This window comes from Somniosus microcephalus, unplaced genomic scaffold, assembly GCF_052327205.1.
Source record: "Somniosus microcephalus isolate GS21.2 unplaced genomic scaffold, FLI_Smic_1.0 unresolved_chr1, whole genome shotgun sequence".
NCBI lineage: Eukaryota > Metazoa > Chordata > Chondrichthyes > Squaliformes > Somniosidae > Somniosus > Somniosus microcephalus.
In genome coordinates, this window is record NW_028225179.1 from 52654831 (window position 1) to 52680441 (window position 25611).

Here is a 25611-nt window from a genome sequence, read left to right on the forward strand (position 1 = left end):
TATGTTTGTGTCTTATCTATATATATAAATCGGTACTTCTGTCTGTCATTCTGTCTGTCATTCTGTCATCGCCTGTGCGTCTGTCGGGCTATGCGCTCGAAAGTTACAGGGCGTACCTACGCGCGCGTTACCTCCAAAGAAAGCTTACGCTTCAGAGACGGTTTTAAGCGTATTTACTTTTCAGTCGGACGAAAAGTGTTCGCGCCTTATGCAAAAAACCTTCAGCAAAAAACCTTCAAAATTAAACTCATTATCTGCTAGCATTGATTGACTGACATCAAGGTTCCACCAATCCTGTTCCGTCACGATTGACCAATCCTACAGTACGGTCCCCTGATGGTTGGCCAATCGGTGTGTGTGTGGGCGGGACTATTCGTTTTCATCTCGGGGATGTGGCAGCCATTCTTTCACTAAGCTTCCAGCTCAAATGACTTCAGCTTCCAGCTATAACGACTTTCAAAGTTAGTATCTCTTTTAAAAGTAACATAAGATTTACCAAAAACGTTTTATAAGTACTTTCACTTTCATTTTTCAACCTTTTAAAAGGTAGACATACAGGGACACAGACAGGGCCCTAAGCCTGCCACTCGATTTAAAATGTTGCCCAGCACCAGATTCACAAAGGGACACAGACAGGGCCCCAAAGCCATAAGTAGTTTCACTTTCATTTTGCAAGCTTTTAAAAGGTAGACAGACAGGGACACACACAGGGCCCTAAAGCCTGCCACTCGATTTAAAATGTTGCCCAGCACCAGATTCACAAAGGGACACAGACAGGGCCCCAAAGCCTGGCACTCGATTTAAACCGCCTGCCCCAAAACAGCCCCGGCAACGCCGGGCTCCCCAGCTAGTATGAAATAAATGGGGGGATCAGACAACTCTTCCTCTGACACTGGGGAACAAATAAGCCAACAGTTATACCACGATATTGTTTACTGTGATGCAGCAAATACAATATTCCAGCTTAAAAGTTTCAGTTTCAATTCTGTGCAAAATAAACTGTGACTCCAACGTGTTTCCAATAGCCTGCCTTTTAATCTGACGTCACAATCGCCACCATTGCACCTCAAGGTGATTCATAACTAATAAGCAGAGAAGTCAAGCACTGAAAGGGTATTTGTAGAAAGGGTTGTGAGACTGTGGAATGCACTGGTCCAGCAAGCAGCAGATTTAAAACAAGGTTTAAAAACCGGCAGCCTGTGGGAGGAAGGGGGCAGAGAGGCAAGAGAGACACAGGAAACATCAACTTGGAAACTATTGACCCCGAATCTACTTTAAATCCCCCCACTGTATTTAAACCCATTTAATGTCAGATTCACAAATTGATGCATGTGAGCAATATAGGACATTTATCGCTGTCTCTGGTCTAAAATAACTGCTTTATTATTTGATCCCACCCGCTGCGTTTAGGCTCTACCCTGAATATTTATCTCCGACCTAGAATCAGTTTGTAATCTGGAGACAAGGTTTCTGCAGCCGGCGGGCAAGGAGCAGAGGCTGTGGCTGATCTGTGTCATGTGGGAGCAGAACACAATGTTTCTGCTGTTTATTTTCATTACCCTGCAGAATATTCCATACTGTTCTCAACATCTTACATACCGTTAAATATCGGAAGTTTTCTTTTATTGTAATGATCGCTGCGATTCTTCTGGACTTGCTGAATTTGCAGCAAATTAAATATCACGAAACCGTCATCGCCAACAATAAACAGGGTCAGCGATTTGAGAACTTAGTATCTTGGAGCCGACATTTTTGCGGCGGCGATGGCCGAGTGGTTAAGGCGTTGGACTTGAAATCCAATGGGGTTTCTCCGCGCAGGTTCGAGCCCTGCTCGCAGCGGGCTATCTCATTATGATAATTAACTACTTCAAATAATTTATTTTCTTCAATCTGCTCCCTCTTGGAGGATTTTGGAATTTTCAATGCCGGTTTTAAGGAAACTAAAGGATTGCCGAGACAACTGGATCACTTAATTCAAGAAGGTTTGCTGACCGAATTCCAAAAGTTATCTGCAGATTGTCTGGAAGCTCCAGATAAGGAGGCCTCGACAGTCTCTGAGGTACCTTCCCATACACTCGCTGCTGTCCGGTAGCATCAGTCTGTGTAACCGTGGGAGAGAGAGAATGGAAAGTCACTGGAAGGCTTGTTTCTGTCAGCAGCAATGGTACAAGAGCAGCCATTCTAAAGTGAAAAGCGGAACACATTCCAGGAGACAGTCCAGGAGACAGACAAACGGAGTGGAGATCTGGAAGACTGACCAGAAAAAAAACAAGGAGGACACCAACTCATAATTCATCTCTCCCTCTCCCGAAGCAGAAGAATTGAACATTCTGAGTTTTGAGTTGCACCACTGAGGTTGTAGAAGTCTCTCTCTGTAAAACTTGTATTATTATGTCAATAAAACGATTTGTTTGAAAAGTTTGAAGCTTCATTTCCCAAGGAATTTTCTGAATCGGGCTGCATTGGTTCCGAAGGCCGGCTCTGCTTTCGCAGAGCTTGACTGTCGGGAGGTCTCGCAGGTCTAAATGTATCGACTGGTTTCAAAGCACCAACTCAGATTGGGGCGTATGGGACATGTGGCCCAGGAAGAGTGGTGGTAGCAGAGCACACTTAGCAGTTTAAGTGGCTGAAAGTGAATGTTAGATTAAGGAAATACCGCAGGAAAATTATAATGAAATTGAAGGGGGAAAGTAAAGGAGAGCTATTGATTGTGGAAGGAAGAAAAGTCTGCGTTATGTTTCGGTTTGGAGCCGAAGTTGCTGCGGCCAGAATGCAGATTATTAATCACTATACGAGCACGGCACCACACATCAACAACTGGAGCTCTGCAAAGTATCGCATGGCACTGCTTAGGAAACATGGATTTTTGATGAAGAGTCCAAAATCAGCACCGCCAGAAATACAGAAGCGGTGAAATTCAACGGAGGCCTCGCAGCCACTGGAGCCTTCATCCAGAATGGGAACTGGTGCAGGCACAGTTACATTTAAAAGAATTGTAGCCTTTTCACACGAGAAGAAACTCACCCCTGGAGATTCTATAAAAATAGGCCCCGCTGGGAATCGAACCCAGGATCTCCTGTTTACTAGACAGACGCTTTGACCAGCTAAGCCACGGGACCGAATGCTGGCGCAATTTCTCGCCCCCACTCACTGATGTCTATCAGCTTCCGGTCACTGTCTTCTGGACTCTCAGGCCGTTTCTTATTTCTCCAGCTCTCTTGTCCATTCCGCCATATGTCCCATTGCTCTCTGTATCTCCCGCTTAATTTATCTCAGTGTCAATCTGTGAGGTGATTCTGAATGATTACCCTATGTTTGTGTCTTATCTATATATATAAATCGGTACTTCTGTCTGTCATTCTGTCTGTCATTCTGTCATCGCCTGTGCGTCTGTCGGGCTATGCGCTCGAAAGTTACAGGGCGTACCTACGCGCGCGTTACCTCCAAAGAAAGCTTACGCTTCAGAGACGGTTTTAAGCGTATTTACTTTTCAGTCGGACGAAAAGTGTTCGCGCCTTATGCAAAAAACCTTCAGCAAAAAACCTTCAAAATTAAACTCATTATCTGCTAGCATTGATTGACTGACATCAAGGTTCCACCAATCCTGTTCCGTCACGATTGACCAATCCTACAGTACGGTCCCCTGATGGTTGGCCAATCGGTGTGTGTGTGGGCGGGACTATTCGTTTTCATCTCGGGGATGTGGCAGCCATTCTTTCACTAAGCTTCCAGCTCAAATGACTTCAGCTTCCAGCTATAACGACTTTCAAAGTTAGTATCTCTTTTAAAAGTAACATAAGATTTACCAAAAACGTTTTATAAGTACTTTCACTTTCATTTTTCAACCTTTTAAAAGGTAGACATACAGGGACACAGACAGGGCCCTAAGCTTGCCACTCGATTTAAAATGTTGCCCAGCACCAGATTCACAAAGGGACACAGACAGGGCCCCAAAGCCATAAGTAGTTTCACTTTCATTTTGCAAGCTTTTAAAAGGTAGACAGACAGGGACACACACAGGGCCCTAAAGCCTGCCACTCGATTTAAAATGTTGCCCAGCACCAGATTCACAAAGGGACACAGACAGGGCCCCAAAGCCTGGCACTCGATTTAAACCGCCTGCCCCAAAACAGCCCCGGCAACGCCGGGCTCCCCAGCTAGTATGAAATAAATGGGGGGATCAGACAACTCTTCCTCTGACACTGGGGAACAAATAAGCCAACAGTTATACCACGATATTGTTTACTGTGATGCAGCAAATACAATATTCCAGCTTAAAAGTTTCAGTTTCAATTCTGTGCAAAATAAACTGTGACTCCAACGTGTTTCCAATAGCCTGCCTTTTAATCTGACGTCACAATCGCCACCATTGCACCTCAAGGTGATTCATAACTAATAAGCAGAGAAGTCAAGCACTGAAAGGGTATTTGTAGAAAGGGTTGTGAGACTGTGGAATGCACTGGTCCAGCAAGCAGCAGATTTAAAACAAGGTTTAAAAACCGGCAGCCTGTGGGAGGAAGGGGGCAGAGAGGCAAGAGAGACACAGGAAACATCAACTTGGAAACTATTGACCCCGAATCTACTTTAAATCCCCCCACTGTATTTAAACCCATTTAATGTCAGATTCACAAATTGATGCATGTGAGCAATATAGGACATTTATCGCTGTCTCTGGTCTAAAATAACTGCTTTATTATTTGATCCCACCCGCTGCGTTTAGGCTCTACCCTGAATATTTATCTCCGACCTAGAATCAGTTTGTAATCTGGAGACAAGGTTTCTGCAGCCGGCGGGCAGGGAGCAGAGGCTGTGGCTGATCTGTGTCATGTGGGAGCAGAACACAATGTTTCTGCTGTTTATTTTCATTACCCTGCAGAATATTCCATACTGTTCTCAACATCTTACATACCGTTAAATATCGGAAGTTTTCTTTTATTGTAATGATCGCTGCGATTCTTCTGGACTTGCTGAATTTGCAGCAAATTAAATATCACGAAACCGTCATCGCCAACAATAAACAGGGTCAGCGATTTGAGAGCTTAGTATCTTGGAGCCGACATTTTCGCGGCTGCGATGGCCGAGTGGTTAAGGCGTTGGACTTGAAATCCAATGGGGTTTCCCCGCGCAGTTTCGAGCCCTGCTCGCAGCGGGCTATCTCATTATGATAATTAACTACTTCAAATAATTTATTTTCTTCAATCTGCTCCCTCTTGGAGGATTTTGGTATTTTCAATGCCGGTTTTAAGGAAACTAAAGGATTGCCGAGACAACTGGATCACTTACTTCAAGAAGGTTTGCTGACCGAATTCCAAAAGTTATCTGCAGATTGTCTGGAAGCTCCAGATAAGGAGGCCTCGACAGTCTCTGAGGTACCTTCCCATACACTCGCTGCTGTCCGGTAGCATCAGTCTGTGAAACCGTGGGAGAGAGAGAATGGAAAGTCACTGGAAGGCTTGTTTCTGTCAGCAGCAATGGTACAAGAGCAGCCATTCTAAAGTGAAAAGCGGAACACATTCCAGGAGACAGTCCAGGAGACAGACAAACGGAGTGGAGATCTGGAAGACTGACCAGAAAAAAAACAAGGAGGACACCAACTCATAATTCATCTCTCCCTCTCCCGAAGCAGAAGAATTGAACATTCTGAGTTTTGAGTTGCACCACTGAGGTTGTACAAGTCTCTCTCTGTAAAACTTGTATTATTATGTCAATAAAACGATTTGTTTGAAAAGTTTGAAGCTTCATTTCCCAAGGAATTTTCTGAATCGGGCTGCATTGGTTCCGAAGGCCGGCTCTGCTTTCGCAGAGCTTGACTGTCGGGAGGTCTCGCAGGTCTAAATGTATCGACTGGTTTCAAAGCACCAACTCAGATTGGGGCGTATGGGACATGTGGCCCAGGAAGAGTGGTGGTAGCAGAGCACACTTAGCAGTTTAAGTGGCTGAAAGTGAATGTTAGATTAAGGAAATACCGCAGGAAAATTATAATGAAATTGAAGGGGGAAAGTAAAGGAGAGCTATTGATTGTGGAAGGAAGAAAAGTCTGCGTTATGTTTCGGTTTGGAGCCGAAGTTGCTGCGGCCAGAATGCAGATTATTAATCACTATACGAGCACGGCACCACACATCAACAACTGGAGCTCTGCAAAGTATCGCATGGCACTGCTTAGGAAACATGGATTTTTGATGAAGAGTCCAAAATCAGCACCGCCAGAAATACAGAAGCGGTGAAATTCAACGGAGGCCTCGCAGCCACTGGAGCCTTCATCCAGAATGGGAACTGGTGCAGGCACAGTTACATTTAAAAGAATTGTAGCCTTTTCACACGAGAAGAAACTCACCCCTGGAGATTCTATAAAAATAGGCCCCGCTGGGAATCGAACCCAGGATCTCCTGTTTACTAGACAGACGCTTTGACCAGCTAAGCCACGGGACCGAATGCTGGCGCAATTTCTCGCCCCCACTCACTGATGTCTATCAGCTTCCGGTCACTGTCTTCTGGACTCTCAGGCCGTTTCTTATTTCTCCAGCTCTCTTGTCCATTCCGCCATATGTCCCATTGCTCTCTGTATCTCCCGCTTAATTTATCTCAGTGTCAATCTGTGAGGTGATTCTGAATGATTACCCTATGTTTGTGTCTTATCTATATATATAAATCGGTACTTCTGTCTGTCATTCTGTCTGTCATTCTGTCATCGCCTGTGCGTCTGTCGGGCTATGCGCTCGAAAGTTACAGGGCGTACCTACGCGCGCGTTACCTCCAAAGAAAGCTTACGCTTCAGAGACGGTTTTAAGCGTATTTACTTTTCAGTCGGACGAAAAGTGTTCGCGCCTTATGCAAAAAACCTTCAGCAAAAAACCTTCAAAATTAAACTCATTATCTGCTAGCATTGATTGACTGACATCAAGGTTCCACCAATCCTGTTCCGTCACGATTGACCAATCCTACAGTACGGTCCCCTGATGGTTGGCCAATCGGTGTGTGTGTGGGCGGGACTATTCGTTTTCATCTCGGGGATGTGGCAGCCATTCTTTCACTAAGCTTCCAGCTCAAATGACTTCAGCTTCCAGCTATAACGACTTTCAAAGTTAGTATCTCTTTTAAAAGTAACATAAGATTTACCAAAAACGTTTTATAAGTACTTTCACTTTCATTTTTCAACCTTTTAAAAGGTAGACATACAGGGACACAGACAGGGCCCTAAGCCTGCCACTCGATTTAAAATGTTGCCCAGCACCAGATTCACAAAGGGACACAGACAGGGCCCCAAAGCCATAAGTAGTTTCACTTTCATTTTGCAAGCTTTTAAAAGGTAGACAGACAGGGACACACACAGGGCCCTAAAGCCTGCCACTCGATTTAAAATGTTGCCCAGCACCAGATTCACAAAGGGACACAGACAGGGCCCCAAAGCCTGGCACTCGATTTAAACCGCCTGCCCCAAAACAGCCCCGGCAACGCCGGGCTCCCCAGCTAGTATGAAATAAATGGGGGGATCAGACAACTCTTCCTCTGACACTGGGGAACAAATAAGCCAACAGTTATACCACGATATTGTTTACTGTGATGCAGCAAATACAATATTCCAGCTTAAAAGTTTCAGTTTCAATTCTGTGCAAAATAAACTGTGACTCCAACGTGTTTCCAATAGCCTGCCTTTTAATCTGACGTCACAATCGCCACCATTGCACCTCAAGGTGATTCATAACTAATAAGCAGAGAAGTCAAGCACTGAAAGGGTATTTGTAGAAAGGGTTGTGAGACTGTGGAATGCACTGGTCCAGCAAGCAGCAGATTTAAAACAAGGTTTAAAAACCGGCAGCCTGTGGGAGGAAGGGGGCAGAGAGGCAAGAGAGACACAGGAAACATCAACTTGGAAACTATTGACCCCGAATCTACTTTAAATCCCCCCACTGTATTTAAACCCATTTAATGTCAGATTCACAAATTGATGCATGTGAGCAATATAGGACATTTATCGCTGTCTCTGGTCTAAAATAACTGCTTTATTATTTGATCCCACCCGCTGCGTTTAGGCTCTACCCTGAATATTTATCTCCGACCTAGAATCAGTTTGTAATCTGGAGACAAGGTTTCTGCAGCCGGCGGGCAAGGAGCAGAGGCTGTGGCTGATCTGTGTCATGTGGGAGCAGAACACAATGTTTCTGCTGTTTATTTTCATTACCCTGCAGAATATTCCATACTGTTCTCAACATCTTACATACCGTTAAATATCGGAAGTTTTCTTTTATTGTAATGATCGCTGCGATTCTTCTGGACTTGCTGAATTTGCAGCAAATTAAATATCACGAAACCGTCATCGCCAACAATAAACAGGGTCAGCGATTTGAGAACTTAGTATCTTGGAGCCGACATTTTTGCGGCGGCGATGGCCGAGTGGTTAAGGCGTTGGACTTGAAATCCAATGGGGTTTCTCCGCGCAGGTTCGAGCCCTGCTCGCAGCGGGCTATCTCATTATGATAATTAACTACTTCAAATAATTTATTTTCTTCAATCTGCTCCCTCTTGGAGGATTTTGGAATTTTCAATGCCGGTTTTAAGGAAACTAAAGGATTGCCGAGACAACTGGATCACTTAATTCAAGAAGGTTTGCTGACCGAATTCCAAAAGTTATCTGCAGATTGTCTGGAAGCTCCAGATAAGGAGGCCTCGACAGTCTCTGAGGTACCTTCCCATACACTCGCTGCTGTCCGGTAGCATCAGTCTGTGTAACCGTGGGAGAGAGAGAATGGAAAGTCACTGGAAGGCTTGTTTCTGTCAGCAGCAATGGTACAAGAGCAGCCATTCTAAAGTGAAAAGCGGAACACATTCCAGGAGACAGTCCAGGAGACAGACAAACGGAGTGGAGATCTGGAAGACTGACCAGAAAAAAAACAAGGAGGACACCAACTCATAATTCATCTCTCCCTCTCCCGAAGCAGAAGAATTGAACATTCTGAGTTTTGAGTTGCACCACTGAGGTTGTACAAGTCTCTCTCTGTAAAACTTGTATTATTATGTCAATAAAACGATTTGTTTGAAAAGTTTGAAGCTTCATTTCCCAAGGAATTTTCTGAATCGGGCTGCATTGGTTCCGAAGGCCGGCTCTGCTTTCGCAGAGCTTGACTGTCGGGAGGTCTCGCAGGTCTAAATGTATCGACTGGTTTCAAAGCACCAACTCAGATTGGGGCGTATGGGACATGTGGCCCAGGAAGAGTGGTGGTAGCAGAGCACACTTAGCAGTTTAAGTGGCTGAAAGTGAATGTTAGATTAAGGAAATACCGCAGGAAAATTATAATGAAATTGAAGGGGGAAAGTAAAGGAGAGCTATTGATTGTGGAAGGAAGAAAAGTCTGCGTTATGTTTCGGTTTGGAGCCGAAGTTGCTGCGGCCAGAATGCAGATTATTAATCACTATACGAGCACGGCACCACACATCAACAACTGGAGCTCTGCAAAGTATCGCATGGCACTGCTTAGGAAACATGGATTTTTGATGAAGAGTCCAAAATCAGCACCGCCAGAAATACAGAAGCGGTGAAATTCAACGGAGGCCTCGCAGCCACTGGAGCCTTCATCCAGAATGGGAACTGGTGCAGGCACAGTTACATTTAAAAGAATTGTAGCCTTTTCACACGAGAAGAAACTCACCCCTGGAGATTCTATAAAAATAGGCCCCGCTGGGAATCGAACCCAGGATCTCCTGTTTACTAGACAGACGCTTTGACCAGCTAAGCCACGGGACCGAATGCTGGCGCAATTTCTCGCCCCCACTCACTGATGTCTATCAGCTTCCGGTCACTGTCTTCTGGACTCTCAGGCCGTTTCTTATTTCTCCAGCTCTCTTGTCCATTCCGCCATATGTCCCATTGCTCTCTGTATCTCCCGCTTAATTTATCTCAGTGTCAATCTGTGAGGTGATTCTGAATGATTACCCTATGTTTGTGTCTTATCTATATATATAAATCGGTACTTCTGTCTGTCATTCTGTCTGTCATTCTGTCTGTCATTCTGTCATCGCCTGTGCGTCTGTCGGGCTATGCGCTCGAAAGTTACAGGGCGTACCTACGCGCGCGTTACCTCCAAAGAAAGGTTACGCTTCAGAGACGGTTTTAAGCGTATTTACTTTTCAGTCGGACGAAAAGTGTTCGCGCCTTATGCAAAAAACCTTCAGCAAAAAACCTTCAAAATTAAACTCATTATCTGCTAGCATTGATTGACTGACATCAAGGTTCCACCAATCCTGTTCCGTCACGATTGACCAATCCTACAGTACGGTCCCCTGATGGTTGGCCAATCGGTGTGTGTGTGGGCGGGACTATTCGTTTTCATCTCGGGGATGTGGCAGCCATTCTTTCACTAAGCTTCCAGCTCAAATGACTTCAGCTTCCAGCTATAACGACTTTCAAAGTTAGTATCTCTTTTAAAAGTAACATAAGATTTACCAAAAACGTTTTATAAGTACTTTCACTTTCATTTTTCAACCTTTTAAAAGGTAGACATACAGGGACACAGACAGGGCCCTAAGCTTGCCACTCGATTTAAAATGTTGCCCAGCACCAGATTCACAAAGGGACACAGACAGGGCCCCAAAGCCATAAGTAGTTTCACTTTCATTTTGCAAGCTTTTAAAAGGTAGACAGACAGGGACACACACAGGGCCCTAAAGCCTGCCACTCGATTTAAAATGTTGCCCAGCACCAGATTCACAAAGGGACACAGACAGGGCCCCAAAGCCTGGCACTCGATTTAAACCGCCTGCCCCAAAACAGCCCCGGCAACGCCGGGCTCCCCAGCTAGTATGAAATAAATGGGGGGATCAGACAACTCTTCCTCTGACACTGGGGAACAAATAAGCCAACAGTTATACCACGATATTGTTTACTGTGATGCAGCAAATACAATATTCCAGCTTAAAAGTTTCAGTTTCAATTCTGTGCAAAAGAAACTGTGACTCCAACGTGTTTCCAATAGCCTGCCTTTTAATCTGACGTCACAATCGCCACCATTGCACCTCAAGGTGATTCATAACTAATAAGCAGAGAAGTCAAGCACTGAAAGGGTATTTGTAGAAAGGGTTGTGAGACTGTGGAATGCACTGGTCCAGCAAGCAGCAGATTTAAAACAAGGTTTAAAAACCGGCAGCCTGTGGGAGGAAGGGGGCAGAGAGGCAAGAGAGACACAGGAAACATCAACTTGGAAACTATTGACCCCGAATCTACTTTAAATCTCCCCACTGTATTTAAACCCATTTAATGTCAGATTCACAAATTGATGCATGTGAGCAATATAGGACATTTATCGCTGTCTCTGGTCTAAAATAACTGCTTTATTATTTGATCCCACCCGCTGTGTTTAGGCTCTACCCTGAATATTTATCTCCGACCTAGAATCAGTTTGTAATCTGGAGACAAGGTTTCTGCAGCCGGCGGGCAGGGAGCAGAGGCTGTGGCTGATCTGTGTCATGTGGGAGCAGAACACAATGTTTCTGCTGTTTATTTTCATTACCCTGCAGAATATTCCATACTGTTCTCAACATCTTACATACCGTTAAATATCGGAAGTTTTCTTTTATTGTAATGATCGCTGCGATTCTTCTGGACTTGCTGAATTTGCAGCAAATTAAATATCACGAAACCGTCATCGCCAACAATAAACAGGGTCAGCGATTTGAGAGCTTAGTATCTTGGAGCCGACATTTTCGCGGCTGCGATGGCCGAGTGGTTAAGGCGTTGGACTTGAAATCCAAAGGGGTTTCCCCGCGCAGGTTCGAGCCCTGCTCGCAGCGGGCTATCTCATTATGATAATTAACTACTTCAAATAATTTATTTTCTTCAATCTGCTCCCTCTTGGAGGATTTTGGAATTTTCAATGCCGGTTTTAAGGAAACTAAAGGATTGCCGAGACAACTGGATCACTTACTTCAAGAAGGTTTGCTGACCGAATTCCAAAAGTTATCTGCAGATTGTCTGGAAGCTCCAGATAAGGAGGCCTCGACAGTCTCTGAGGTACCTTCCCATACACTCGCTGCTGTCCGGTAGCATCAGTCTGTGTAACCGTGGGAGAGAGAGAATGGAAAGTCACTGGAAGGCTTGTTTCTGTCAGCAGCAATGGTACAAGAGCAGCCATTCTAAAGTGAAAAGCGGAACACATTCCAGGAGACAGTCCAGGAGACAGACAAACGGAGTGGAGATCTGGAAGACTGACCAGAAAAAAAACAACGAGGACACCAACTCATAATTCATCTCTCCCTCTCCCGAAGCAGAGGAATTGAACATTCTGAGTTTTGAGTTGCACCACTGAGGTTGTACAAGTCTCTCTCTGTAAAACTTGTATTATTATGTCAATAAAACGATTTGTTTGAAAAGTTTGAAGCTTCATTTCCCAAGGAATTTTCTGAATCGGGCTGCATTGGTTCCGAAGGCCGGCTCTGCTTTCGCAGAGCTTGACTGTCGGGAGGTCTCGCAGGTCTAAATGTATCGACTGGTTTCAAAGCACCAACTCAGATTGGGGCGTATGGGAAATGTGGCCCAGGAAGAGTGGTGGTAGCAGAGCACACTTAGCAGCTTAAGTGGCTGAAAGTGAATGTTAGATTAAGGAAATACCGCAGGAAAATTATAATGAAATTGAAGGGGGAAAGTAAAGGAGAGCTATTGATTGTGGAAGGAAGAAAAGTCTGCGTTATGTTTCGGTTTGGAGCCGAAGTTGCTGCGGCCAGAATGCAGATTATTAATCACTATACGAGCACGGCACCACACATCAACAACTGGAGCTCTGCAAAGTATCGCATGGCACTGCTTAGGAAACATGGATTTTTGATGAAGAGTCCAAAATCAGCACCGCCACAAATACAGAAGCGGTGAAATTCAACGGAGGCCTCGCAGCCACTGGAGCCTTCATCCAGAATGGGAACTGGTGCAGGCACAGTTACATTTAAAAGAATTGTAGCCTTTTCACACGAGAAGAAACTCACCCCTGGAGATTCTATAAAAATAGGCCCCGCTGGGAATCGAACCCAGGATCTCCTGCTTACTAGACAGACGCTTTGACCAGCTAAGCCACGGGACCGAATGCTGGCGCAATTTCTCGCCCCCACTCACTGATGTCTATCAGCTTCCGGTCACTGTCTTCTGGACTCTCAGGCCGTTTCTTATTTCTCCAGCTCTCTTGTCCATTCCGCCATATGTCCCATTGCTCTCTGTATCTCCCGCTTAATTTATCTCAGTGTCAATCTGTGAGGTGATTCTGAATGATTACCCTATGTTTGTGTCTTATCTATATATATAAATCGGTACTTCTGTCTGTCATTCTGTCTGTCATTCTGTCTGTCATTCTGTCATCGCCTGTGCGTCTGTCGGGCTATGCGCTCGAAAGTTACAGGGCGTACCTACGCGCGCGTTACCTCCAAAGAAAGCTTTTGCTTCAGAGACGGTTTTAAGCGTATTTACTTTTCAGTCGGACGAAAAGTGTTCGCGCCTTATGCAAAAAACCTTCAGCAAAAAACCTTCAAAATTAAACTCATTATCTGCTAGCATTGATTGACTGACATCAAGGTTCCACCAATCCTGTTCCGTCACGATTGACCAATCCTACAGTACGGTCCCCTGATGGTTGGCCAATCGGTGTGTGTGTGGGCGGGACTATTCGTTTTCATCTCGGGGATGTGGCAGCCATTCTTTCACTAAGCTTCCAGCTCAAATGACTTCAGCTTCCAGCTATAACGACTTTCAAAGTTAGTATCTCTTTTAAAAGTAACATAAGATTTACCAAAAACGTTTTATAAGTACTTTCACTTTCATTTTTCAACCTTTTAAAAGGTAGACATACAGGGACACAGACAGGGCCCTAAGCCTGCCACTCGATTTAAAATGTTGCCCAGCACCAGATTCACAAAGGGACACAGACAGGGCCCCAAAGCCATAAGTAGTTTCACTTTCATTTTGCAAGCTTTTAAAAGGTAGACAGACAGGGACACACACAGGGCCCTAAAGCCTGCCACTCGATTTAAAATGTTGCCCAGCACCAGATTCACAAAGGGACACAGACAGGGCCCCAAAGCCTGGCACTCGATTTAAACCGCCTGCCCCAAAACAGCCCCGGCAACGCCGGGCTCCCCAGCTAGTATGAAATAAATGGGGGGATCAGACAACTCTTCCTCTGACACTGGGGAACAAATAAGCCAACAGTTATACCACGATATTTTTTACTGTGATGCAGCAAATACAATATTCCAGCTTAAAAGTTTCAGTTTCAATTCTGTGCAAAAGAAACTGTGACTCCAACGTGTTTCCAATAGCCTGCCTTTTAATCTGACGTCACAACCGCCACCATTGCACCTCAAGGTGATTCATAACTAATAAGCAGAGAAGTCAAGCACTGAAAGGGTATTTGTAGAAAGGGTTGTGAGACTGTGGAATGCACTGGTCCAGCAAGCAGCAGATTTAAAACAAGGTTTAAAAACCGGCAGCCTGTGGGAGGAAGGGGGCAGATAGGCAAGAGAGACACAGGAAAGATCAACTTTGAAACTATTGACCCCGAATCTACTTTAAATCCCCCCACTGTATTTAAACCCATTTAATGTCAGATTCACAAATTGATGCATGTGAGCAATATAGGACATTTATCGCTGTCTCTGGTCTAAAATAACTGCTTTATTATTTGATCCCACCCGCTGCGTTTAGGCTCTACCCTGAATATTTATCTCCGACCTAGAATCAGTTTGTAATCTGGAGACAAGGTTTCTGCAGCCGGCGGGCAAGGAGCAGAGGCTGTGGCTGATCTGTGTCATGTGGGAGCAGAACACAATGTTTCTGCTGTTTATTTTCATTACCCTGCAGAATATTCCATACTGTTCTCAACATCTTACATACCGTTAAATATCGGAAGTTTTCTTTTATTGTAATGATCGCTGCGATTCTTCTGGACTTGCTGAATTTGCAGCAAATTAAATATCACGAAACCGTCATCGCCAACAATAAACTGGGTCAGCGATTTGAGAACTTAGTATCTTGGAGCCGACATTTTCGCGGCTGCGATGGCCGAGTGGTTAAGGCGTTGGACTTGAAATCCAATGGGGTTTCCCCGCGCAGGTTCGAGCCCTGCTCGCAGCGGGCTATCTCATTATGATAATTAACTACTTCAAATAATTTATTTTCTTCAATCTGCTCCCTCTTGGAGGATTTTGGAATTTTCAATGCCGGTTTTAAGGATACTAAAGGATTGCCGAGACAACTGGATCACTTACTTCAAGAAGGTTTGCTGACCGAATTACAAAAGTTATCTGCAGATTGTCTGGAAGCTCCAGATAAGGAGGCCTCGACAATCTGTGAGGTACCTTCCCATACACTCGCTGCTGTCCGGTAGCATCAGTCTGTGTAACCGTGGGAGAGAGAGAATGGAAAGTCACTGGAAGGCTTGTTTCTGTCAGCAGCAATGGTACAAGAGCAGCCATTCTAAAGTGAAAAGCGGAACACATTCCAGGAGACAGTCCAGGAGACAGACAAACGGAGTGGAGATCTGGAAGACTGACCAGAAAAAAAACAAGGAGGACACCAACTCATAATTCATCTCTCCCTCTCCCGAAGCAGAAGAATTGAACATTCTGAGTTTTGAGTTGCACCACTGAGGTTGTACAAGTCTCTCTCTGTAAAACTTGTATTATTATGTCAATAAAACGATTTGTTTGAAAAGTTTGAAGCTTCATTTCCCAAGGAATTTTCTGAATCGGGCTGCATTGGTTCCGAAGGCCGGCTCTGCTTTCGCAGAGCTTGACTGTCGGGAGGTCTCGCAGGTCTAAATGTATCGACTGGTTTCAAAGCACCAACTCAGATTGGGGCGTATGGGACATGTGGCCCAGGAAGAGTGGTGGTAGCAGAGCACACTTAGCAGTTTAAGTGGCTGAAAGTGAATGTTAGATTAAGGAAATACCGCAGGAAAATTATAATGAAATTGAAGGGGGAAAGTAAAGGAGAGCTATTGATTGTGGAAGGAAGAAAAGTCTGCGTTATGTTTCGGTTTGGAGCCGAAGTTGCTGCGGCCAGAATGCAGATTATTAATCACTATACGAGCACGGCACCACACATCAACAACTGGAGCTCTGCAAAGTATCGCATGGCACTGCTTAGGAAACATGGATTTTTGATGAAGAGTCCAAAATCAGCACCGCCAGAAATACAGAAGCGGTGAAATTCAACGGAGGCCTCGCAGCCACTGGAGCCTTCATCCAGAATGGGAACTGGTGCAGGCACAGTTACATTTAAAAGAATTGTAGCCTTTTCACACGAGAAGAAACTCACCCCTGGAGATTCTATAAAAATAGGCCCCGCTGGGAATCGAACCCAGGATCTCCTGCTTACTAGACGGACGCTTTGACCAGCTAAGCCACGGGACCGAATGCTGGCGCAATTTCTCGCCCCCACTCACTGATGTCTATCAGCTTCCGGTCACTGTCTTCTGGACTCTCAGGCCGTTTCTTATTTCTCCAGCTCTCTTGTCCATTCCGCCATATGTCCCATTGCTCTCTGTATCTCCCGCTTAATTTATCTCAGTGTCAATCTGTGAGGTGATTCTGAATGACTACCCTATGTTTGTGTCTTATCTATATATATAAATCGGTACTTCTGTCTGTCATTCTGTCTGTCATTCTGTCTGTCATTCTGTCATCGCCTGTGCGTCTGTCGGGCTATGCGCTCGAAAGTTACAGGGCGTACCTACGCGCGCGTTACCTCCAAAGAAAGCTTACGCTTCAGAGACGGTTTTAAGCGTATTTACTTTTCAGTCGGACGAAAAGTGTTCGCGCCTTATGCAAAAAACCTTCAGCAAAAAACCTTCAAAATTAAACTCATTATCTGCTAGCATTGATTGACTGACATCAAGGTTCCACCAATCCTGTTCCGTCACGATTGACCAATCCTACAGTACGGTCCCCTGATGGTTGGCCAATCGGTGTGTGTGTGGGCGGGACTATTCGTTTTCATCTCGGGGATGTGGCAGCCATTCTTTCACTAAGCTTCCAGCTCAAATGACTTCAGCTTCCAGCTATAACGACTTTCAAAGTTAGTATCTCTTTTAAAAGTAACATAAGATTTACCAAAAACGTTTTATAAGTACTTTCACTTTCATTTTTCAACCTTTTAAAAGGTAGACATACAGGGACACAGACAGGGCCCTAAGCCTGCCACTCGATTTAAAATGTTGCCCAGCACCAGATTCACAAAGGGACACAGACAGGGCCCCAAAGCCATAAGTAGTTTCACTTTCATTTTGCAAGCTTTTAAAAGGTAGACAGACAGGGACACACACAGGGCCCTAAAGCCTGCCACTCGATTTAAAATGTTGCCCAGCACCAGATTCACAAAGGGACACAGACAGGGCCCCAAAGCCTGGCACTCGATTTAAAGCGCCTGCCCCAAAACAGCCCCGGCAATGCCGGGCTCCCCAGTTAGTATGAAATAAATGGGGGGATCAGACAACTCTTCCTCTGACACTGGGGAACAAATAAGCCAACAGTTATACCACGATATTGTTTACTGTGATGCAGCAAATACAATATTCCAGCTTAAAAGTTTCAGTTTCAATTCTGTGCAAAAGAAACTGTGACTCCAACGTGTTTCCAATAGCCTGCCTTTTAATCTGACGTCACAATCGCCACCATTGCACCTCAAGGTGATTCATAACTAATAAGCAGAGAAGTCAAGCACTGAAAGGGTATTTGTAGAAAGGGTTGTGAGACTGTGGAATGCACTGGTCCAGCAAGCAGCAGATTTAAAACAAGGTTTAAAAACCGGCAGCCTGTGGGAGGAAGGGGGCAGAGAGGCAAGAGAGACACAGGAAAGATCAACTTGGAAACTATTGACCCCGAATCTACTTTAAATCCCCCCACTGTATTTAAACCCATTTAATGTCAGATTCACAAATTGATGCATGTGAGCAATATAGGACATTTATCGCTGTCTCTGGTCTAAAATAACTGCTTTATTATTTGATCCCACCCGTTGCGTTTAGGCTCTACCCTGAATATTTATCTCCGACCTAGAATCAGTTTGTAATCTGGAGACAAGGTTTCTGCAGCCGGCGGGCAAGGAGCAGAGGCTGTGGCTGATCTGTGTCATGTGGGAGCAGAACACAATGTTTCTGCTGTTTATTTTCATTACCCTGCAGAATATTCCATACTGTTCTCAACATCTTACATACCGTTAAATATCGGAAGTTTTCTTTTATTGTAATGATCGCTGCGATTCTTCTGGACTTGCTGAATTTGCAGACAATTAAATATCACGAAACCGTCATCGCCAACAATAAACAGGGTCAGCGATTTGAGAACTTAGTATCTTGGAGCCGACATTGTCACGGCTGCGATGGTCGAGTGGTTAAGGCGTTGGACTTGAAATCCAATGGGGTTTCTCCGCGCAGGTTCGAGCCCTGCTCGCAGCGGGCTATCTCATTATGATAATTAACTACTTCAAATAATTTATTTTCTTCAATCTGCTCCCTCTTGGAGGATTTTGGAATTTTCAATGCCGGTTTTAAGGAAACTAAAGGATTGCCGAGACAACTGGATCACTTACTTCAAGAAGGTTTGCTGACCGAATTACAAAAGTTATCTGCAGATTGTCTGGAAGCTCCAGATAAGGAGGCCTCGACAATCTGTGAGGTACCTTCCCATACACTCGCTGCTGTCCGGTAGCATCAGTCTGTGTAACCGTGGGAGAGAGAGAATGGAAAGTCACTGGAAGGCTTGTTTCTGTCAGCAGCAATGGTACAAGAGCAGCCATTCTAAAGTGAAAAGCGGAACACATTCCAGGAGACAGTCCAGGAGACAGACAAACGGAGTGGAGATCTGGAAGACTGACCAGAAAAAAAACAAGGAGGACACCAACTCATAATTCATCTCTCCCTCTCCCGAAGCAGAAGAATTGAACATTCTGAGTTTTGAGTTGCACCACTGAGGTTGTACAAGTCTCTCTCTGTAAAACTTGTATTATTATGTCAATAAAACGATTTGTTTGAAAAGTTTGAAGCTTCATTTCCCAAGGAATTTTCTGAATCGGGCTGCATTGGTTCCGAAGGCCGGCTCTGCTTTCGCAGAGCTTGACTGTCGGGAGGTCTCGCAGGTCTAAATGTATCGACTGGTTTCAAAGCACCAACTCAGATTGGGGCGTATGGGACATGTGGCCCAGGAAGAGTGGTGGTAGCAGAGCACACTTAGCAGTTTAAGTGGCTGAAAGTGAATGTTAGATTAAGGAAATACCGCAGGAAAATTATAATGAAATTGAAGGGGGAAAGTAAAGGAGAGCTATTGATTGTGGAAGGAAGAAAAGTCTGCGTTATGTTTCGGTTTGGAGCCGAAGTTGCTGCGGCCAGAATGCAGATTATTAATCACTATACGAGCACGGCACCACACATCAACAACTGGAGCTCTGCAAAGTATCGCATGGCACTGCTTAGGAAACATGGATTTTTGATGAAGAGTCCAAAATCAGCACCGCCAGAAATACAGAAGCGGTGAAATTCAACGGAGGCCTCGCAGCCACTGGAGCCTTCATCCAGAATGGGAACTGGTGCAGGCACAGTTACATTTAAAAGAATTGTAGCCTTTTCACACGAGAAGAAACTCACCCCTGGAGATTCTATAAAAATAGGCCCCGCTGGGAATCGAACCCAGGATCTCCTGCTTACTAGACGGACGCTTTGACCAGCTAAGCCACGGGACCGAATGCTGGCGCAATTTCTCGCCCCCACTCACTGATGTCTATCAGCTTCCGGTCACTGTCTTCTGGACTCTCAGGCCGTTTCTTATTTCTCCAGCTCTCTTGTCCATTCCGCCATATGTCCCATTGCTCTCTGTATCTCCCGCTTAATTTATCTCAGTGTCAATCTGTGAGGTGATTCTGAATGACTACCCTATGTTTGTGTCTTATCTATATATATAAATCGGTACTTCTGTCTGTCATTCTGTCTGTCATTCTGTCTGTCATTCTGTCATCGCCTGTGCGTCTGTCGGGCTATGCGCTCGAAAGTTACAGGGCGTACCTACGCGCGCGTTACCTCCAAAGAAAGCTTACGCTTCAGAGACGGTTTTAAGCGTATTTACTTTTCAGTCGGACGAAAAGTGTTCGCGCCTTATGCAAAAAACCTTCAGCAAAAAACCTTCAAAATTAAACTCATTATCTGCTAGCATTGATTGACTGACATCAAGGTTCCACCAATCCTGTTCCGTCACGATTGACCAATCCTACAGTACGGTCCCCTGATGGTTGGCCAATCGGTGTGTGTGTGGGCGGGACTATTCGTTTTCATCTCGGGGATGTGGCAGCCATTCTTTCACTAAGCTTCCAGCTCAAATGACTTCAGCTTCCAGCTATAACGACTTTCAAAGTTAGTATCTCTTTTAAAAGTAACATAAGATTTACCAAAAACGTTTTATAAGTACTTTCACTTTCATTTTTCAACCTTTTAAAAGGTAGACATACAGGGACACAGACAGGGCCCTAAGCCTGCCACTCGATTTAAAATGTTGCCCAGCACCAGATTCACAAAGGGACACAGACAGGGCCCCAAAGCCATAAGTAGTTTCACTTTCATTTTGCAAGCTTTTAAAAGGTAGACAGACAGGGACACACACAGGGCCCTAAAGCCTGCCACTCGATTTAAAATGTTGCCCAGCACCAGATTCACAAAGGGACACAGACAGGGCCCCAAAGCCTGGCACTCGATTTAAAGCGCCTGCCCCAAAACAGCCCCGGCAATGCCGGGCTCCCCAGTTAGTATGAAATAAATGGGGGGATCAGACAACTCTTCCTCTGACACTGGGGAACAAATAAGCCAACAGTTATACCACGATATTGTTTACTGTGATGCAGCAAATACAATATTCCAGCTTAAAAGTTTCAGTTTCAATTCTGTGCAAAAGAAACTGTGACTCCAACGTGTTTCCAATAGCCTGCCTTTTAATCTGACGTCACAATCGCCACCATTGCACCTCAAGGTGATTCATAACTAATAAGCAGAGAAGTCAAGCACTGAAAGGGTATTTGTAGAAAGGGTTGTGAGACTGTGGAATGCACTGGTCCAGCAAGCAGCAGATTTAAAACAAGGTTTAAAAACCGGCAGCCTGTGGGAGGAAGGGGGCAGAGAGGCAAGAGAGACACAGGAAAGATCAACTTGGAAACTATTGACCCCGAATCTACTTTAAATCCCCCCACTGTATTTAAACCCATTTAATGTCAGATTCACAAATTGATGCATGTGAGCAATATAGGACATTTATCGCTGTCTCTGGTCTAAAATAACTGCTTTATTATTTGATCCCACCCGTTGCGTTTAGGCTCTACCCTGAATATTTATCTCCGACCTAGAATCAGTTTGTAATCTGGAGACAAGGTTTCTGCAGCCGGCGGGCAAGGAGCAGAGGCTGTGGCTGATCTGTGTCATGTGGGAGCAGAACACAATGTTTCTGCTGTTTATTTTCATTACCCTGCAGAATATTCCATACTGTTCTCAACATCTTACATACCGTTAAATATCGGAAGTTTTCTTTTATTGTAATGATCGCTGCGATTCTTCTGGACTTGCTGAATTTGCAGCAAATTAAATATCACGAAACCGTCATCGCCAACAATAAACAGGGTCAGCGATTTGAGAACTTAGTATCTTGGAGCCGACATTGTCACGGCTGCGATGGTCGAGTGGTTAAGGCGTTGGACTTGAAATCCAATGGGGTTTCTCCGCGCAGGTTCGAGCCCTGCTCGCAGCGGGCTATCTCATTATGATAATTAACTACTTCAAATAATTTATTTTCTTCAATCTGCTCCCTCTTGGAGGATTTTGGAATTTTCAATGCCGGTTTTAAGGAAACTAAAGGATTGCCGAGACAACTGGATCACTTACTTCAAGAAGGTTTGCTGACCGAATTCCAAAAGTTATCTGCAGATTGTCTGGAAGCTCCAGATAAGGAGGCCTCGACAGTCTCTGAGGTACCTTCCCATACACTCGCTGCTGTCCGGTAGCATCAGTCTGTGTAACCGTGGGAGAGAGAGAATGGAAAGTCACTGGAAGGCTTGTTTCTGTCAGCAGCAATGGTACAAGAGCAGCCATTCTAAAGTGAAAAGCGGAACACATTCCAGGAGACAGTCCAGGAGACAGACAAACGGAGTGGAGATCTGGAAGACTGACCAGAAAAAAACCAAGGAGGACACCAACTCATAATTCATCTCTCCCTCTCCCGAAGCAGAAGAATTGAACATTCTGAGTTTTGAGTTGCACCACTGAGGTTGTACAAGTCTCTCTCTGTAAAACTTGTATTATTATGTCAATAAAACGATTTGTTTGAAAAGTTTGAAGCTTCATTTCCCAAGGAATTTTCTGAATCGGGCTGCATTGGTTCCGAAGGCCGGCTCTGCTTTCGCAGAGCTTGACTGTCGGGAGGTCTCGCAGGTCTAAATGTATCGACTGGTTTCAAAGCACCAACTCAGATTGGGGCGTATGGGACATGTGGCCCAGGAAGAGTGGTGGTAGCAGAGCACACTTAGCAGTTTAAGTGGCTGAAAGTGAATGTTAGATTAAGGAAATACCGCAGGAAAATTATAATGAAATTGAAGGGGGAAAGTAAAGGAGAGCTATTGATTGTGGAAGGAAGAAAAGTCTGCGTTATGTTTCGGTTTGGAGCCGAAGTTGCTGCGGCCAGAATGCAGATTATTAATCACTATACGAGCACGGCACCACACATCAACAACTGGAGCTCTGCAAAGTATCGCATGGCACTGCTTAGGAAACATGGATTTTTGATGAAGAGTCCAAAATCAGCACCGCCAGAAATACAGAAGCGGTGAAATTCAACGGAGGCCTCGCAGCCACTGGAGCCTTTATCCAGAATGGGAACTGGTGCAGGCACAGTTACATTTAAAAGAATTGTAGCCTTTTCACACGAGAAGAAACTCACCCCTGGAGATTCTATAAAAATAGGCCGCGCTGGGAATCGAACCCAGGATCTCCTGTTTACTAGACAGACGCTTTGACCAGCTAAGCCACGGGACCGAATGCTGGCGCAATTTCTCGCCCCCACTCACTGATGTCTATCAGCTTCCGGTCACTGTCTTCTGGACTCTCAGGCCGTTTCTTATTTCTCCAGCTCTCTTGTCCATTCCGCCATATGTCCCATTGCTCTCTGTATCTCCCGCTTAATTTATCTCAGTGTCAATCTGTGAGGTGATTCTGAATGATTACCCTATGTTTGTGTCTTATCTATATATATAAATCGGTACTTCTGTCTGTCATTCTGTCTGTCATTCTGTCTGTCATTCTGTCATCGCCTGTGCGTCTGTCGGGCTATGCGCTCGAAAGTTACAGGGCGTACCTACGCGCGCGTTACCTCCAAAGAAAGCTTACGCTTCAGAGACGGTTTTAAGCGTATTTACTTTTCAGTCGGACGAAAAGTGTTCGCGCCTTATGCAAAAAACCTTCAGCAAAAAACCTTCAAAATTAAACTCATTATCTGCTAGCATTGATTGACTGACATCAAGGTTCCACCAATCCTGTTCCGTCACGATTGACCAATCCTACAGTACGGTCCCCTGATGGTTGGCCAATCGGTGTGTGTGTGGGCGGGACTATTCGTTTTCATCTCGGGGATGTGGCAGCCATTCTTTCACTAAGCTTCCAGCTCAAATGACTTCAGCTTCCAGCTATAACGACTTTCAAAGTTAGTATCTCTTTTAAAAGTAACATAAGATTTACCAAAAACGTTTTATAAGTACTTTCACTTTCATTTTTCAACCTTTTAAAAGGTAGACATACAGGGACACAGACAGGGCCCTAAGCCTGCCACTCGATTTAAAATGTTGCCCAGCACCAGATTCACAAAGGGACACAGACAGCGCCCCAAAGCCATAAGTAGTTTCACTTTCATTTTGCAAGCTTTTAAAAGGTAGACAGACAGGGACACACACAGGGCCCTAAAGCCTGCCACTCGATTTAAAATGTTGCCCAGCACCAGATTCACAAAGGGACACAGACAGGGCCCCAAAGCCTGGCACTCGATTTAAACCGCCTGCCCCAAAACAGCCCCGGCAACGCCGGGCTCCCCAGCTAGTATGAAATAAATGGGGGGATCAGACAACTCTTCCTCTGACACTGGGGAACAAATAAGCCAACAGTTATACCACGATATTGTTTACTGTGATGCAGCAAATACAATATTCCAGCTTAAAAGTTTCAGTTTCAATTCTGTGCAAAAGAAACTGTGACTCCAACGTGTTTCCAATAGCCTGCCTTTTAATCTGACGTCACAATCGCCACCATTGCACCTCAAGGTGATTCATAAGTAATAAGCAGAGACGTCAAGCACTGAAAGGGTATTTGTAGAAAGGGTTGTGAGACTGTGGAATGCACTGGTCCAGCAAGCAGCAGATTTAAAACAAGGTTTAAAAACCGGCAGCCTGTGGGAGGAAGGGGGCAGAGAGGTAAGAGAGACACAGGAAAGATCAACTTGGAAACTATTGACCCCGAATCTACTTTAAATCCCCCCACTGTATTTAAACCCATTTAATGTCAGATTCACAAATTGATGCATGTGAGCAATATAGGACATTTATCGCTGTCTCTGGTCTAAAATAACTGCTTTATTATTTGATCCCACCCGCTGCGTTTAGGCTCTACCCTGAATATTTATCTCCGACCTAGAATCAGTTTGTAATCTGGAGACAAGGTTTCTGCAGCCGGCGGGCAAGGAGCAGAGGCTGTGGCTGATCTGTGTCATGTGGGAGCAGAACACAATGTTTCTGCTGTTTATTTTCCTTACCCTGCAGAATATTCCATACTGTTCTCAACATCTTACATACCGTTAAATATCGGAAGTTTTCTTTTATTGTAATGATCGCTGCGATTCTTCTGGACTTGCTGAATTTGCAGCAAATTAAATATCACGAAACCGTCATCGCCAACAATAAACAGGGTCAGCGATTTGAGAACTTAGTATCTTGGAGCCGATATTTTCGCGGCTGCGGTGGCCGAGTGGTTAAGGCGTTGGACTTGAAATCCAATGGGGTTTCCCCGGGCATGTTCGAGCCCTGCTCGCAGCGGGCTATCTCATTATGATAATTAACTACTTCAAATAATTTATTTTCTTCAATCTGCTCCCTCTTGGAGGATTTTGGAATTTTCAATGCCGGTTTTAAGGAAACTAAAGGATTGCCGAGACAACTGGATCACTTACTTCAAGAAGGTTTGCTGACCGAATTCCAAAAGTTATCTGCAGATTGTCTGGAAGCTCCAGATAAGGAGGCCTCGACAGTCTCTGAGGTACCTTCCCATACACTCGCTGCTGTCCGGTAGCATCAGTCTGTGTAACCGTGGGAGAGAGAGAATGGAAAGTCACTGGAAGGCTTGTTTCTGTCAGCAGCAATGGTACAAGAGCAGCCATTCTAAAGTGAAAAGCAGAACACATTCCAGGAGACAGTCCAGGAGACAGACAAACGGAGTGGAGATCTGGAAGACTGACCAGAAAAAAAACAAGGAGGACACCAACTCATAATTCATCTCTCCCTCTCCCGAAGCAGAAGAATTGAACATTCTGAGTTTTGAGTTGCACCACTGAGGTTGTACAAGTCTCTCTCTGTAAAAC

General features: G+C 44.9%; 15 non-coding genes across 15 annotated transcripts; 8 read left to right on the forward strand and 7 right to left on the reverse strand.

Moving 5' to 3' along the window:
* Window positions 1-1757: 1757 nt before the first annotated feature.
* Window positions 1758-1839, forward strand: trnas-uga (transfer RNA serine (anticodon UGA)). The gene has a single exon. It is a non-coding gene; the product is annotated as a tRNA-Ser (tRNA).
* A 1206-nt stretch (window positions 1840-3045) lies between these two features.
* trnat-agu (transfer RNA threonine (anticodon AGU)) lies at window positions 3046-3119 on the reverse strand. The gene has a single exon. It is a non-coding gene; the product is annotated as a tRNA-Thr (tRNA).
* A 1948-nt stretch (window positions 3120-5067) lies between these two features.
* trnas-uga (transfer RNA serine (anticodon UGA)) lies at window positions 5068-5149 on the forward strand. The gene has a single exon. It is a non-coding gene; the product is annotated as a tRNA-Ser (tRNA).
* A 1206-nt stretch (window positions 5150-6355) lies between these two features.
* trnat-agu (transfer RNA threonine (anticodon AGU)) lies at window positions 6356-6429 on the reverse strand. The gene has a single exon. It is a non-coding gene; the product is annotated as a tRNA-Thr (tRNA).
* Window positions 6430-8377: 1948 nt separating this feature from the next.
* trnas-uga (transfer RNA serine (anticodon UGA)) lies at window positions 8378-8459 on the forward strand. The gene has a single exon. It is a non-coding gene; the product is annotated as a tRNA-Ser (tRNA).
* A 1206-nt stretch (window positions 8460-9665) lies between these two features.
* On the reverse strand, window positions 9666-9739 carry trnat-agu (transfer RNA threonine (anticodon AGU)). The gene has a single exon. It is a non-coding gene; the product is annotated as a tRNA-Thr (tRNA).
* A 1960-nt stretch (window positions 9740-11699) lies between these two features.
* On the forward strand, window positions 11700-11781 carry trnas-uga (transfer RNA serine (anticodon UGA)). The gene has a single exon. It is a non-coding gene; the product is annotated as a tRNA-Ser (tRNA).
* Window positions 11782-12987: 1206 nt separating this feature from the next.
* Window positions 12988-13061, reverse strand: trnat-agu (transfer RNA threonine (anticodon AGU)). The gene has a single exon. It is a non-coding gene; the product is annotated as a tRNA-Thr (tRNA).
* Window positions 13062-15021: 1960 nt separating this feature from the next.
* On the forward strand, window positions 15022-15103 carry trnas-uga (transfer RNA serine (anticodon UGA)). The gene has a single exon. It is a non-coding gene; the product is annotated as a tRNA-Ser (tRNA).
* Window positions 15104-16309: 1206 nt separating this feature from the next.
* Window positions 16310-16383, reverse strand: trnat-agu (transfer RNA threonine (anticodon AGU)). Its single transcript has one exon. It is a non-coding gene; the product is annotated as a tRNA-Thr (tRNA).
* Window positions 16384-18343: 1960 nt separating this feature from the next.
* On the forward strand, window positions 18344-18425 carry trnas-uga (transfer RNA serine (anticodon UGA)). Its single transcript has one exon. It is a non-coding gene; the product is annotated as a tRNA-Ser (tRNA).
* Window positions 18426-19631: 1206 nt separating this feature from the next.
* trnat-agu (transfer RNA threonine (anticodon AGU)) lies at window positions 19632-19705 on the reverse strand. Its single transcript has one exon. It is a non-coding gene; the product is annotated as a tRNA-Thr (tRNA).
* A 1960-nt stretch (window positions 19706-21665) lies between these two features.
* trnas-uga (transfer RNA serine (anticodon UGA)) lies at window positions 21666-21747 on the forward strand. Its single transcript has one exon. It is a non-coding gene; the product is annotated as a tRNA-Ser (tRNA).
* Window positions 21748-22953: 1206 nt separating this feature from the next.
* trnat-agu (transfer RNA threonine (anticodon AGU)) lies at window positions 22954-23027 on the reverse strand. Its single transcript has one exon. It is a non-coding gene; the product is annotated as a tRNA-Thr (tRNA).
* A 1960-nt stretch (window positions 23028-24987) lies between these two features.
* On the forward strand, window positions 24988-25069 carry trnas-uga (transfer RNA serine (anticodon UGA)). Its single transcript has one exon. It is a non-coding gene; the product is annotated as a tRNA-Ser (tRNA).
* Window positions 25070-25611: the final 542 nt, after the last annotated feature.